The 14,687-nt window shown below is 39.5% G+C and overlaps 1 long non-coding RNA gene across 3 annotated transcripts in view; it reads left to right on the top strand.

Annotated features, from left to right (window-relative positions):
* Positions 1–14,687, top strand: part of LOC110358782 (uncharacterized) — a 93,956-nt gene that overhangs the window by 65,315 nt on the left and 13,954 nt on the right. The window contains exons 2-3 of one of the 3 annotated variants that reach the window (XR_010472846.1): positions 8,262–8,442; positions 11,146–13,710. This is a non-coding gene — a long non-coding RNA (uncharacterized LOC110358782). Of the gene's footprint in view, positions 1–8,261; positions 8,832–11,145; positions 13,711–14,687 lie in introns of all 3 variants that reach the window. The other 2 variants (XR_010472845.1, XR_010472844.1) reach the window with 2 other exon arrangements.

Genomic DNA, 14,687 nt, shown 5'->3' with positions numbered 1-14,687 from the left:
AAAAAAGAAGAAACAATCAGGGCCATTGAACCTTGTTCATAATAGCAGTAAAGCCTCTGCAAACCAGACTGTACAGCTTGTGCTCTATGTAAAAGGTACTCCAAGGATCGGCAAAGGACAGGAAAAGGGAAAGAAAATTCTGGGTGTAATACTAACTTCAGGCACGTATAGAACTAAATGTGTTAAACACGAGCAAGTCTAGAAGCTTCAAATTGACACGATTCATCTTTTAAACAGAGTAAATATTGTGTTGAGGGCCTCGGGAGGCAAACTCTTTTCTAGTAAAAATGAAAGAGTAGGAGCTTGTCTGAAAGGGTGAGAAAAGCTAAGGGGTATTTGTTAACACCCCCCCCCCAAAAAAAAAAAACAAAACAACCCAACAACCCCCCCTAGAAAAGCCCAGCTCAATAGGAACAGCTCTGAAGATGACATGTTAGCGTAACATGTCCTGGTGGAAGCTAAGGAGAGAATGCTCTGAAAATCCCTCTGGAAAATAGTGTCTCCCTAGTTGTTAATAATGACAGAAAGCCTGCTGGAGACGGTAGGAATGGAGAGAGGTCTTTTCCTGGGGAAAGATCTGACTCCTAATGGCAACAGAAGAGCTTGGTGAGGTTGAAGGTGAAGAGCGGCCATACTATGGGTGCTGGTGGAGAAGACCTGGAGGGTTTGAGCACACTGCGTTTGGAGCCAGGAACTGGGATCTATTTGGAAGGATTTGGCCGTGTCTGTATGAGACACGTACTGAGCCAACTGCTTTTTCAAGCCCCAGATATATTGATACAGCAATTTGTTAGTGAAATGAATGATAGCAAGGATGTTTTCTACAGTGATATTTACTGTTTGATAGTTTGACCTTTTCATTGAAAATGAATAAAAGAGGATTTTTTTGACATGGATTTCTTCAAATAGATCAGTAAGTTACTTTAAAAGAATAAAAGAATTCAACTCAATCTAAAATTACATGTGTTTGTAGCTGAAGTTGCATAGATATAAATCTTGTCCCCTCCAGCATATTCAACCACAAAAAGAAGTAGCATACAGGAGATCCAAATAACATTTTTAGTGACCTGTTCTTTCTCTGCTGTCCTGTCTGTTTCTGTTGGGGTCCCTGTGGATGCAAAAATAACAGCAGCAGCAGAAAAGCCTACAGGAGACAGTGAATTAGTGAGACAAAAAAAGATAGCAACCAGCACTACAGCTGCATTTAGAAAATATTCTCGGATCAAACATTATGATGTTTCTGTAAAAGGGGAATCTTTTTATACCCCAAGACTTGTTTCAGTCAGTCAGGTACAAGATAAACTTAATTCTAGAGATCCAGATGTGACAAAAATTGTTTGGAGTAAAATGAGCTCAGAAGTCATGCCAGACACACAAACCTGTGTAGCTGTAAACAGCATCTGCAGACCAGTGTCATGTGGTGCTCCATCGATGCTCCAACAACTGCTTCAGACGTGCCTGTCTGTAGTTTGTTTATGTTACACATGGGAGTTTAAGTGTCTGATAACCAGATTAAAAGGTTTGTCATTTTTCTTATGGAGCAAGCAGTCATACCTGTGAAGGAAAGCATTATGAGCACTGATCTCTCATGGGAAGGGATTCTTCTATTCACTTCAATAGAAAAGAATATTCTTAATTACTTGATTGTGTGCAGAAGACAGGCAACACATTTTGGCCTTTATGAAGAACTTTATGGACCTGCAGCTCAAGAGATGTACATCTTTGTAGTGAACTGTCATAGTTCACCTGGCTGCTTCGTTTCTGGAAATCTGCTGAAGGATTTCACTTGTCAGAAGATCTATCATACACAGAAGTGCAGCTTCTAAGTGCTTTGTTTGGAATATGTGAATTCCACCCATGAACCTTCGCTGAGATTTCACTGCTGAAATTTCAGAGGTAAATGAGTTGTTATTGTGTATGAAAGATTGAAAAGAAAAAAAAAAAATCGGTGTTAGGTTGGTACTTTACCCAGTCCGAGGTACTGTGGCCCTGATGTCAGTGTGCTTGGAAAGAATCTGAGGTGCCACAGAGTTAACATCAATGTGGTGGGGAGAAAAAGTGGAATTTCTTGAATGTATTGAAACAAGACTTTAGACTTACACAAAGAACACGCCTTTTAGTACATAAGTACGTTGTAAAAAGATGGGTCTGGAAATTTATTTTGTTAAGATGACATCATAATCCTCAGTGCATGACCCAGGCATCTGTCTTCACAGCTATTTACAGCTTTATGCTCTTAGAGCATTGCAGTACTTCCTCCTCAAAGCAGGAATGACAGGTATTCATCTCCGTCTATTCAGTATCTATCTATTCAGTGTTTTGCAGACAAAAAAAGAAAAAATATTAAGATATTTGATGAGTTTCAGGGTGAGAAATTGAAAGCAAGTCCTTCTTGTTAGATGCTCACAGTGTAAACAGACAGGAAATCCACAGAATTTCAGTTTATTTTTTCCGTGACTGTGTCTCCTCTTATTCTAAAAGACAACAAAACTTTAAAGGGACGTGGGATAATATTTTTCTTTATTACAAGATATAGAAAAAGGCCAATTATGGCAAAAGATGAGAATGTGCCAGTAGAACCCACTGGGAGCACAAGCAAAGTAGCATGGCTTGAATTGCGGTGGGAGACTGGGGATTTCTCTAAAAAAGAACTTGGCTGTCACAGGCCTTAGTGCCCAGTTATGTATGATCTGAAAAGAGGAATAATTATATTCTTCTGTGCTACAGAGTTTAAGCTGGTGATGACCTCTATTTCTATTTTTTGATACTTCATTCCTGTCTGTAAGCAAAAGCAGGGAATATGATATTAGACAGTCCAAAACTTTTTATGACATATTCTCTTTCCTCAGTTATTTCAGGAGTTGACAACATTAACATGTGTGGCATCTCTTTCCACTTGCATGGTCAGAATGGCAGATGAATTTAATCAAACAATTTAATCAGTGAGCTCCACTAAATACCAGATTACTAAATTGCTCTAAAATTCTTCATGTAGTAAATGTGGCCAAAGAATAAGCCTTTTCTCTTTTAGGACTGTCATTGATCCCAGTAAATGCCTTTAGTGTTCTCTCTCCCAGTAATTACCAGGCATCATTATGGGATTGTAGATGTGATGAAATGGTTTGCCCGCCTTTGAAGCATGCCAAAGACAGTTACACGTTAATAATAAAAACATTTTCATAGCCCATTTCACCCCTGCTTACAATCACTTATCACTTTTTTATAGAAATGCAAGATCATTGCCAATACCTTGACATGTAATGTGACATTCATGAATCATAAGGGAGACTTGAACCATCCAGCAGGTGATTATTTAAGGGAACTCATAAATGAGATCCCAGAAAATCAACACATAGTCTTCTGTGTGTCAGCAGGACTGAAAACATATGGGTAAATGTCAGGTAGAGAGGTGTGTATAAAAAGCAAAGGGCTTACTCTGAATCAGTAAAAATCAATTTCGGCAGTTTTGAACAATTCAGTATCAGATTATGGTGCAGCTCTAGAGGGAAACAAACTTACAAAAAGCTAGAGGGCCACTGCAGATGCCAATTGTTAAGAACAACATTACCAGGGAATAGAAAAAAACCACTATGAGAAAAATCCTTAGCTCAGCAGTATTCATTATTAGAGGCTTGAACCTCAAAAGATAAATTGCAGTCTGATGGCTTTCAGAAATTATGTAAAAATGGAAATACACCCTTTCCTGAAATTTTACAGGGACCACTGACTTCAGTAAAAGTTATTCTATGAAAAAAGTACTGAACAATGCCAAGTGAACATTGTTTGTTAGGTCTGAGAACAGAATAGAGTATTATAGTAGTTGGCAACCTCTGTGTAAAGACTTAATTAATTAATAAATTCCTTTTTATTAATACTGTAGAAAGCTTATCTTTTGTTTTGAACATAGTCCAGAACATAGTCCCAGGGAGAAAAAATAAGAAAGAAAAATAGAAAAAATTTTTAACATCAATTTAAACACAAACTATAGCTCTCTTTTTAAAACGCCCTGGGGTAACCTGCAAGTTACAGCTACAAGGAAACTGATACACACTGATAGCATTTAATTCTTTCTAGAAAATGTTGAAGATGTTCCCAAAAATACATTGTGCTTAATTGCTCATGGATTTAGATATTCTTGTACCAGAAGGTTTTAGATTAAGAGTAGAGGTCTTCCATTAGATCGGCTAGTGGTTTTTATATTGAAAAGAGCTACTGCTGGGTGTAAAATGAAGGTGTAGGAACAGCCTGTTTTAAAGCCTGAATCTACTGAAGGAAAACTTGTCCAGCTGTGTGAAAAGAAATAAAACCCTTCTAAAGCCACTCATCCAGTCTTTTCCCCCAACAGAGAAAGCTACGTGCACTTTGCTCTTACGTGGTTGAATAGCAACCATTTCAGAAACATCCTGTAACATCTTAAAAGGAATCATTCTTTGGACGGGACTCAAAATTGAGAGTCCTTAAAAAGGGGTAAAAACCCCACTGAAAGTCTGAGGAATAGAAAGGTCTCTCCTAAAACAAGCAATGGCAGTCAAACTGTTGGGGAAGGGCTGTAAATCAGACTGTTACTGGATTTTACTGTATTTTCTGCTTATTGGTTTTAATCTTAGACAGTAAAATGAGTGCACAGCCCAAAACAGAGCTTATATTCAGTCACAAGAGAGGGAATAAGTGGCTCTTCTTGCAAGGGGGGGAAAGAGAAGTATTGCAGCAGGTCAGGTCCAGGCCATGGACGTGAAGGCTATTTTCTGAAGACTATGTTTAAATGCATTTGAGAAAGCAACATCTTGCTTCTTTATGTTTCAGAGATGTCTGACATTTGAAGCAGGATGATGCAGATAAAGGAAAAGTCAATATATTTCTTCTAAAACAGGCAGCAAATAGACAAATTCAGTACCTACTTTCTGAGTCAGAAAGCCTTGTATTTCATGAAACACATTTTAGGAAGAAATGTCTGTTCAAGAGGATGCACCAGCAGACACATTTAATCTCTGGATAATAAAGGCCTCTCTTGTTAATGGTTATAATATGCACAATTTAGTTTGTTGTGCCCGCCAGACTCTAGTCTGGTCATTAAAGCCCACCCAATGTTAGGGATGCTTTTATAAAGCATGAAGGTATTTGTGTGGAAGAACTGGTCTGGCTGCCGTCTTCCACTACGTGCAGATACACTGTCATATCAGAACACCCGAAATGTCAACTGCGTACTAAAATTCTCATATATTATATAAGAACTAAAAAGTGTAAATTGGTTAAAGTAATTGTATTTTTTCCTTCTAATTTTATAATTATTTTAGTACTTATATAAACCTCTCCATGTTTTCTTAGTATCTTCTCTGTTGTTACAGAGGATATCTGTAAGCATCTAAACAAAAAAAGACTGCAGCAGTGTATTTTTTATGAAGAAATGTGGTACTTACAAGGCATGAGTGGATTTCTTTAAATAGGTTTTGAAATGACCCAGACTGTCAAAACTTCTCTGTCTGAATCAGACGGAGGTCTAGGAGATCTGCCGAAGAGATGAAGACAAACATCACTGGGACTGAAGAGGGAGACTTCAGGGAATATGATGTTTGCAAAGAAAATGTTGAGGGTCAGTGAAGATTTATGTAATCATTTCAAAACCCATGTAATTCAAAAAAGTCAGGTTTTGTTCCATTTGAGAAAGGGCCGATGAGAGACATTTTCGTTTCTTGAGAATTGTTCTCTCTTCATACCCCCTTCTTGATCAAATCCCTTGACTGAATGGGAGATAAGTTCCTTTTAACTTCAGTGAGGTCAGGACATCTCTTATGATTGCCAAGCTTTACGTAAATGCTAGTTCTCAGATGAGAGGCTAGGGATTTTCTCTCAATGTAGGTGAATACTAGAATAACCACAAATAAAAGAAGGAAAACTATCCCACTTATGTGCAGACATCAGCTCTTCTCTCTGAAAAAAGCCGTTTTTTCCAGCTTGACACAGAAGTCCCTCAGTCCTTCTGCAGACTACACCAACTGAAAACACATTCATCTTTCCACACCATTTAGGCCATTGCCTACTTAATGGAACATATAATGGGATGAAATTGCCACCTGGTGGCTGAGATACGGGACGGCTCCCAAGGGTATAATTATATAGCCTGCTCTTTAATATTCCAGCAGTACCGACTATAGAGATGTATCCCTGCCTCTTGATTTAGTTCATATTATGGCTTGCAGAAGTCAGTGGCATTATTTTCCTTTGTGTTTTCCCTAATTGCTGAAAAATTCTATTTCAAATATGAATTAACTGTATGTATGAGCTGAGGGCTATGGAACTTGGGAATGAAGTGTGTTTGAAGGAATAGAGGACAGAAAGGGTAATAATGAAGAGTAATGTATTAAGTTGGAAAGAGCTAGTGTCAAGTGAAGTGTTGCACTAACTTGGTTTTACATGAGACATAAGTTTCTGATCTAAGAAGTGGAATAAAACAGCTTTTAATTGGAATTTGCAAATGCTGCCAACACAGAGAATTAAAATAAGTCCAGATATTGACAGTCTAAAAGCCCATACCTCTGTATTTTTTGAGACACTACTAAGGCAAGAAAGGAAAAATCTCAGGGTGAAGGAAAAAGGAGAGGCGGCATGTAGAACACATTCATTGCTTTCAGTTCTCTTGAACTACAAGAGCAAGATTTGCCAGGGAGGTAAGATGAGCAAACTCAAAGGCATTTACTAAACAAGAGAGGGCAGGTTGATTTAAAAGGAGCCCTCAGAGAGACCATCACTTGGAGATGCCCAAGTCTCTGCCATGTCAGTGGAAACATGCACAGAGTTATCCTGTAAGAAGGAAAAGAATCTAACATGTATAGTAGGAAGGAATCAGACACATTCTCTGAGAGATGCAAATCCATGCAAAAGTGTAATGCCAAAAAGATACAGCTAGTAGTAAGTTGCATCTGAAATTCCATCTGAGTGTGATATTGCAGAAAGTCTTGGAAACGTACATCCTGAGCCATACTGTCAATGAACAGAGAGGACACCTGTAACCTAGGTTTTGTTTAAGCACTTTTCTGAGAACTTTGGTTGGTTTTAAGTGGTGCAGTAGCTATTTGAACAGGAACAAACTGTCTATGGCATAGAAGTGACTACAATGAAGTACTATAATTCCTTTTTGTTATCAGGAAGATACAATCAAGTCTGAAGAAGATAAGAAGTAAAGATGAATATTTGTAGGCAAGGATGCTTTGGGGCTTTTCAGCATGCCAGTAAAACTAAGTTGTGCCTCCCAGAAGGATGAAGGATTGACACAAAGTCGTGGTTGAATTGCTCCTGTCATGAAAAAAAGAGGGAGAAAGATATGAAACTGCTGTGCTGCAAAGATGGCTGTGAAGAGTCAGGTTTGCTGTTCCTAGGAGTGATTGATGGTGGGAATCAATCTTGTATTGACTGCTGCTCCAAAACTATTGTTCCTATATCCTTAAATTTTCCTAATTGGTGGTGGCAGCAGCAGCAGCCAGCCTGGGCAAAATAAGCAGAATGGCACTTTGACCCTTCTGCTGCTTTGTGACTACTCTGGGCAATACTTTACTTTGCTTGGTTCTTAGGCAAGGCTGTAACTAAATTGTATGCACAGGCTTTTAAAAAGGGATTAGAAACTTAATGCGAGGCTGTGACAGAAACTGATCCAGTATAATAAATGATGGCCCTTCTGGAGCTTTTTCCATGCCGACATGGAAATATCCTCCTAGAACTAAACAGCATCTTTGCCACATCAGATTCTACAGGCTCTGCTCTTCAGTACTGTGTCTCCAGCCCTACTACCTTACTGCTTTTCCTCAGCTCCCCTTCCTTCCAATTTCCATTTCCTCTTGAAATTGCTGAGTTAGAGAGAAACCTTAGAGCTTGTATTTTTGTAGCGCTCATGGTATGGTGGGAGTTTTTACAAAATAGGTAATGTCAATAAGAATCATTCTTGTGGCAAATGCCTGAAACTGCAAACACCATCAAGGATAAGAAAGTAGTGACTTTGAGTGGTCCAATGAAGTGGATCTTAGGGGAATAATGATACCATGAAAACTCAGAAAATATTAAATTGAATAGTACTGAGAGTTAAAAACCCATGTTGTTACCAGCAGTGGAGTCTGCTAAGCTCTGGAATAGTCTGCTGAGGAATTGCTCTAGTCACTTTAAAGTGGACTGAACACAGCCCTAAAAAAATACAGTGTTTTGTACTAGTCTCCAGGGAGATGGGCTAAGTGTAATCTAACAGGCCATTTTTATCTCTTCTTATGTGTCTCCAGGAGTTGCAGCCATGCGCGTCATTACTTCAGCAGCTGAGTTCACAGAGTGCGATCAGCTATCAGCATTTCTTCTGCCCATCTGTGGATTGTTCACCAACATGTTCCCTCCTTTCTGAGGAAGAGAAGTGTAAGGAAGGAGGAGGGTAACAGGGCAGGGAAGCTGCTGAGTTTAAGACTCATGGTTAGTATGCTGTACAGACAGACAAATCAATCGGCCCCTGCCCGGGCATCTTAATCAGAAGCGTGTGGTTCACTGCAGTGGTTAAGTGCTACCGTGCTGGTGATGGCATCTTCTTCAGAGACACTATTGATTGCTCTTCTCTCTCTTCTGAGATTCCAGCTGTGTAGACAGCATCAGGGTGAGTGCTGGTGGAGAAGTGCCCTCTTACAGTTCTCCAGGATTAGGATCGACAGTTTAATTTCCCCGGGGGCAGGCAAGCTGCCATCCTAGTTCAGCCAGACTGGTGTGGGAAAGAGGAAGAAGAGGACTGTTTGAAAGGTCCATTGATTATCTGAATAAGCCTGGTGTAAGGCGAAAGATGATGCGGTGCAAGAATCATGCAAACTGAGGTGAGGGACCATGTGTTTGGGAAATCTCTTTTAAGGGAAAACCACTTTCAGAGTCAAATGGAAGAGAGCAGCATATTGCAGAGTGACTTTTTGGAGTGGAAGAGAATCCTAGAGCTGGGTGGCATCAGGGTGGGGAAGTTGTAGTCCTCTGGCAATGCTAAAATACCAGACTGTTAAAAAAAAGACATGAAAGAGAGTATGTGAATAAACATATGATATTCAGTGTAGAAGTATCTTTCGGTGACTGCATGTTTGACTATATGTGGAAGCATCTGCTTATATATGCTCTCCATTGGTAGCCCTGTGACTTTTAAAATGCAAGTGTGTTATAAAAAAACAGGTCATACAACATAGTCAGAGTATATTTTTAAGAACAGAGGAGATGCAATGTGACCACACATGTCATTATGCTTTTATGAGAAATTCCTTGTATTCATTGTATTGTATCGTCAAGAAGAAGACAGCCAGGTCTAAAGCAGCTTTATAGTTTCCTTTTTGAGGAGACTGCTCATAGATATACCAATTAGTTGCCAGTTTTATGCAGATTTAGACATCCATTTTTATTGGCAGTTGCATTGCCATGCTGATCTTGTCCCTGATTTGTTTAGTTATAAAATATTTGTTATTTTAATTTGAGAGCTATTGAGAGTTGGTAAGGGAGCCACATCTTTCCTGGGAATGGAAATTTTACCAAAGATAGATCCTGAAAAATGCATCTGATGCTTCTAACCTTGTGCCCTCAACCCCCAAAGAAACTAGCATGGAGTGTCATGTCATATAAAAGTAGAAGAAGACAAGGTTTTAGCTGGAGGGTGAGTTTGGTACGTTGTACGAACGATTGTCAGGATGCAAGAGAATCAGGAAGGCTGACTGGAAAATATTCAAGTGAGTAGAATCTCTTCACCACATAGATTACAGATTGAGTTGAATATATACCAGGAAATATATATTTGTCTTGACTACAGGTAATTCTACAAAGAACCAAATTATACTCACATTGATAAAAACACTTCCTCAAAAGTGTTGCTGATTTGCATTAATGCAAAGAGTGGCAATGTGTTAAGTGTGGATTTTTGTGTGAATATGTATATCTAAGGAGAAGGGAGTGCTGTTTTCTTTCCATTCACCACTTTCCTAGCTCTCGTTCCTTTTTTTACACCAATAAACCAACTACCAACCCCATTTTTTATTTCTGGGCCCCTGTCGCCTCTGTATTGACTGACATGCAGGAGATATGTGTCTATGGGAGCCCACTGCTGATGAGGGGTATAAACAACAGTGCAGCACTGAGGGTGATCTACCTAAGAACAACTTTTGGGGGAAGGTCTCACTGTTCTTTATGTGTTTGTAGAGCATTGGGAAGACTGAAAAAGAGAACTCCTTTTTGAGAACAGATGTTTCTTTGAATAACAGATTGGATGGATTTGGATCCAAAGAGCAGCTCTTAGATAATCCTGATTATGTTATGGTTGGACTCAATGATCCTAAGGGTCTCTTCCACCTGAAATGATTCTATGAATTAACCTGTTAAAGCTTACCCAAGTCAGCCTAGTAGTTTGTGTTAAATTAACCATTTCAGCATTCAGAAGGTAAAGGAAGTATTTTACTCAAAGTTTTCATGCAAGCACAGACTGCAGTTTTTGTAACTTTTCAGTCCATTTTAGTCCATTTTAGTTACAGCTGTGGTTGCAGCTTGTAGTGTTGCTGGCAAGGCCCAATGACTGGAGCGGAACCAAAGGGTGGGACTTTTGGCTCATGTGCAGTCCTTCTCTGTGCTCTTGTGGAGCAGCACACGTTTTTTCTGAGTGTCAGTAATTGCAAGGTAGTGGTACTGTCATGCCATTTTTGAGCCAGATTGGGCTGTTGGGCTCTGTAAAAGTGAAAATGTTTCAGATTCTTGAACATTAGGTTGAGGAATTTATGTATTTCTTGCACAGACATGATAGCTTTTTGGAGAACACACAGAAGTTAAGCAGAATCTAATGTTTTATTCAACCATGTATTCCAGGAGAAAAAACGTGATGGGTGTTGGGCTATACAAATAGGCGGACCACAGGGTGATACCTCTGTCATGACCATGTCTAGCATGCTCTGTGAGACCAACTAAACCCCTTGAATCAAAATCTTTGCAGAGCTCTGAGGATGAACTATGTGTGTTTCTGCAATACGCTGGCAAAATAGATCTAGATATTTTTATGTCACTGTTCTTAACAAAGGAACTTGGGAGAAAGCTATCTATCTCTGTACTACAGTATTATTCAATTAATTCTGGCCTCTCTCTTTTTTTTTTTTTTTTTTTTTTAATGGAATACAGGAACTCAATTGTGCAGCAGGATTTGGCCCTTATTTGCCTGAAGCTGACAGGAGAATGAATGTCTGATGAAGACTGAATCAGTTTAAATGCATAGTACAAAAGAGATTATTTCTATATAGACAAGGTGGAAATAAGAGCCCACCCTGCTGCGGGACATCTTTGTAAGCCGAAGAGTCTGCAGTGTGTTTCAATGTGACCTCCCATTCCACCTCATTATCTTCCACTTATTAACCCTGATCTAACTGTTATTGATAGCTTCATTACTCTGCTTGGGACAGCTGTGGCGGTCTCACTGACCTTGCCCTGGGTGATCAGAAACTCGTTTAATACTCAACATACTCCTTGCAAAAGTATGCTAAGGGAATAATATATTCAGCATGAGAAGCAGACGTGTTTTTGCAAGGATTTCTTGTGGTGCTACTAATTATCTCAAGAGGTGCATTGTACTCCACTAAATATGTTGAAAACTTGTCTAAAATGCTCTTCGAGACAAAGGTTGTAATAAGAACAAGAGAATAAGCATTGCTAATCCTTGATGCTACATAGTGTTATATTGTGGGAAAGTGGCCCAGGAAAGCAAGACTAAATGAAAAACTAAGGATCTAAGATTTTACTTGCTTATATGGATCTCTCTTTCTAGCCTGCCTACCTCTTGGACAGTATCATTAGCTGCTTTCGGAACACACATTGTCACAGAGCATAAAATTTCACCTCCCACCCTCAAACATAGCCGATTTATTGACAATGTGACAGCGCTTCTGTTCTATAAGGACTGTATAATGACAAGGCTTGCACTCTATCAGGACCAGATCCTGAGCACTTCATGTATGTGGAGAATAATTAATGCTCTTAGAAAAAATGAACGAGAATCATGACTGTCCAGTTCTTCCCTGAAGACTGCAATTTTATGGTATTCTGGCTTGTGCCATTGAGGCTTAGATTTTTACATGGGAAGTTGGAACACTTAGGTTATAAGAAATATTTCTGTAAGTTTATATTGATTTATTCAAACTTGTATAGATATATTCATGTGTTATAAAGTTATATCTTTTTGTGATGAAATGAGTTCAAAAGTTAATTTTCTGTAGTATTTCCATCTTTTATATCTCTCAGTTTCAGCAATCAAAATAATCAGCTTATTTATTAATCACTGGTTTTAATTCCCAGTTTCAGTGCATTTGCATGTAGCTCCACTACTTGTGTCATAGGTACAATGCAGGAATATTTAATTGCTTTAAAATGAGGTCATTGATGGAACTAAAACAGATGTGTTTTCCATCTGCTGACACAAACATGCATATGAGTGTTTTGGTTTTAGAAAAATAATAGTTTTTTGAAAATCTAGTTTCACAGTCAAACTAGGCTTTTTAATCTTAACAGAGATAATACTCTTGGTGTGCTTGCTAATTGGATATAAGAAGGCTGAGGTTTTCTGAAAACACATGCTAAATTGCATATGGCCACATGAAAAATACAGCACATGTTCTTTGTTTCAGCGATAATTAACATCATCACTCCTTGTGTGGACAGGAAATTTATTAAAAATAAGTCATCTGTTTAACAAATATAGAATGCAGGAGGTTGCAAAATAATACTTGGTTAAAATGACAGGACCTCAGTTTTTCAGAAAAAGATGTCCAAACAGTCTATCCAAAATGCGTGCCTATGTCATACGGAAAATCTCTGTTGTTAATTCTCCTTGGATAAAGAAAAACCAGATCGCACAAGATGGATCAGCATTGGAAACAATCCTATGTTTCCTATGGAAGTGTTCTTTAATGGATTTCTGATTCTTTGGGTTTGGTTTGGTTTGGTTTTTACCTTCAGGTTTCATGTCATTGGTCACTGATACTCTATTTCTTTCTAACTTTTCTGGGTTTTCAGTAGTATCTCTGTTGTAATAGATTAGCAGCTACTGAATATCTGAAGGTAGAAAAGTCAAAACATGTTCTTCTTAGCACTGAAATTTCTTTGAGGCCTTTACTTTCAGAGATTTCTGTGTTTTAGAGACTGATCTGAGGTAGAAATACCCAGATTTAGGTGAAACCATATTTATAGTGGTAAGATGTTACAGCCGGGCAGAGTTCAATAGGTGCTGTCTCTATTTATACTGGGACTGAATTTGTCCTTGAGAATTCTCCTAGGAAGTAAGAGAGGAAAGGACAGTTATCCCACAAATGTGTTTGCCCTTTGGAAACACTGAAAAGACCAACTATTATTTCCTATAGGTGTTACACTGACATGTCCCAAGGGATGTGCAATCATTTAGTTTGGAAAAGACCCTTTAGATCACCGAGTCAAACCATTAACATAACACTGCCAAGTCCACCACTAAACCATGTCCCTAAGCACCATGTCTATACATCTTTCAAATACCTCCAGGTACGGTGGCTCCACCACTTCCCTGAGCAGCCTGTTCCAAAGCTTGATAACCTTTTCAGTAAAGGAATTTTTCCTAATATCAAGTCTAAACCTCCCTGGTGCAACTTGAGGATGTTTCCACTCATCATCACTTGCTACTCAGGAGAAGAGACCAACATCCAGTTTGCTACAACCTCCTTTCAGGTAGGTGCAGAGGTCCCCCCTGAACCTCTTTTTCTCCAGGCTAAGCAACCTGAGTTCCCTAAGCTCTTCATAAGATTTGTGATTCAGGCCCCTCACCAGCTTAGTCACCCTTCTCTGAACTTTCTCTAGTACCTCAGTGTCTTTCCTGTAGTGAGGGGCCCAAAACTGAACACAGGATTCAAGGTGGGGCCTTACCAGTACTGAGTACAGGGAGACAATCACTTCCCTAGTCCTGCTGGCCACACTGTTTCTGATACAAGCCAGGATGCTGTTGGTCTTCTTGGCCACCTAGGCACATTGCTGGCTCATATTTAGCTGACTGTTGATCATCACCCCTATATCCTTTCTGCCAGCCAGCTTTCCAGACACTCTTCCTTGAGCTTGTAGTGCTGCCTGAGGTTGTTGTGACCCAAGTCCAAGACCCAGCACTTGGCCATGTTGAACTTCATACAACTGGCCTCAGCCCATTGGATCCAGCCAGTCCAGACCCCTCTGTAGAGCCTTCCTACCCTCAAGCAGATCAATACTCCCACCCAACTTGGTGTCATCTGCAAACTTACTAAGGGTGCACTCAATCCCCTCATCCAGATCATTGACAAACATATTAACAGAACTGGCACCAATACTGAGTCCTGGGGAACACCGCTCGTAACTGGCCACCAGCTGCATTTAACTGTATTCACAACTCTTTGGGCCCGGCCATCCACCCAGTTCTTTACCCAGCAAAGAGTATGTTAATCCAATCCATGAGCTGCCAGTTACTATTAGAGAATGCTGTGGGATACGGTGTCAAAGGCTTTACTGATGTCTAGGTACACAACATCCACAACCTTTCCCTCATCCACTAAGCAGGTCACCTTGTCACAGAAGGAGATCAGGTTGGTCGAGCAGGAGCTGCCTTTGATAAAACCTTGTTGACTGGGCCTGAGCACTTGGTTATCTTCTATGTGCTGTGTGGTGGCAGTTAAATGCAAGGA

Source organism: Columba livia, chromosome 5 (assembly GCF_036013475.1).
Source record: "Columba livia isolate bColLiv1 breed racing homer chromosome 5, bColLiv1.pat.W.v2, whole genome shotgun sequence".
Taxonomy (NCBI): domain Eukaryota; kingdom Metazoa; phylum Chordata; class Aves; order Columbiformes; family Columbidae; genus Columba; species Columba livia.
This window is presented reverse-complemented; position numbering and strand designations above follow the sequence as displayed.